Here is a 1,284-nt window from a genome sequence, read left to right as displayed (position 1 = left end):
CCAAAGCTTAAAGTCTCATCTGAGACCCCAGGCAAGTTCCTTACTGTGTGGAGGAAAAAAATCAAAACCAAGTCATTTACTTTAAAGATACAGTGATGGGGCAAGCATTGGATAAACAATCCTATTCCAAAAGGGGAAACTGCAATGGGCAACAAGCCTGATGCATGTCTGAAACCCAGCAGGGCGGGTGTTAAACTTTTAAGCTCCAAAATACTCTCCCTGAACTCCACGTCCTGCATTCTAGACACACTGGTGCAAGGAGGATGGGGAAGGGGACGAGGGGTGGCAGGAGGGTGGCTCCCCCATCCCTGTGCCTTTTCTGGGCACAACCCACGTGGCTGCTCTCAGGTTGGAGTTGAGGTCCTGTGACTGTTTCGGGCTGAAAGTAGAAACTGCCATACTGGGATCTGGAGGGTGGCCGAGTTCGCACAGCTCCACTAGGCAGTGCCCTGGCAGGGACAGCGGTGTGTGTGGGGGGGGGGCTCTAACCCTCCACTTTTCCCTTGGCACTGTCCTACTAGTGGTTCTCTGCAGGGACTTTATGCTTGGGGCAAGTGTTTGCCTAAGGCACCCAGATTTTCCAATACATCCTCTGAAATCCAGGGGAAAGCCTTTAAGTTGCCATCACTCTTACATTGTGTGTGCTTGCACACCACTCTAAGTGCAAGTCACCCTGGTCTGTGGCTTGCACCCTCCAGAGCAGCGGACTGAGCTGTACCTGAGGCCCTTTGAGCTGCTAGAGCCAGCGCTGCTGGGATGCAAAAGCAGTTTCCCCAGGTGGCTCAGGGCAACAGTGCTGGGGTCTGGCCTCCAGAAACCATCCTTTCCTCCTAGACCTCTGTGGCCTGATGGGAGTGGCAGCTTGGAAGATTTCGGAAATGTTTTTTTTTTGAGTCTTTCCCCCATTATCTTGGTTATTAGCACTTGGCTTCCTTTTAGTCATGCTAATCTGTCTACCAAGCGATAGGTCACTCAACCAGTTGCCTGGATTTCCTGCTCCCTTTTTGCCTTCCGCTCTGATTGAAAGTTTCCTAGTTGGGTGCAGTGGCTCACACCTGTAATCCCAGCAGTTTGGAGGCAGAGGCAAGATGATTACCTGAGCAACTTGGTGAGACTTCTTCTTTACAATAAATAAAATAATTAGCTGGGCATGGTGGTGCGTGCCTGTAGTTCCAGCTACTTGGAAGGTTGAGGTGGAAGAATTGCCTGAGCCTAGCAGATTGAGGCTGTGGTGGCTGTGAGCATGCCACTGCGCACCAGCCTGGGTGACAGAGTGAGACTCCG

Source organism: Carlito syrichta, unplaced genomic scaffold (genome assembly GCF_000164805.1).
Source record: "Carlito syrichta isolate Samal-C Ts95f unplaced genomic scaffold, Tarsius_syrichta-2.0.1 Scaffold314333, whole genome shotgun sequence".
Classification (NCBI taxonomy): Eukaryota; Metazoa; Chordata; class Mammalia; order Primates; family Tarsiidae; genus Carlito; species Carlito syrichta.
The sequence above is the reverse complement of the archived record's forward strand: the minus strand, read 5'-3'. Positions refer to the sequence as shown.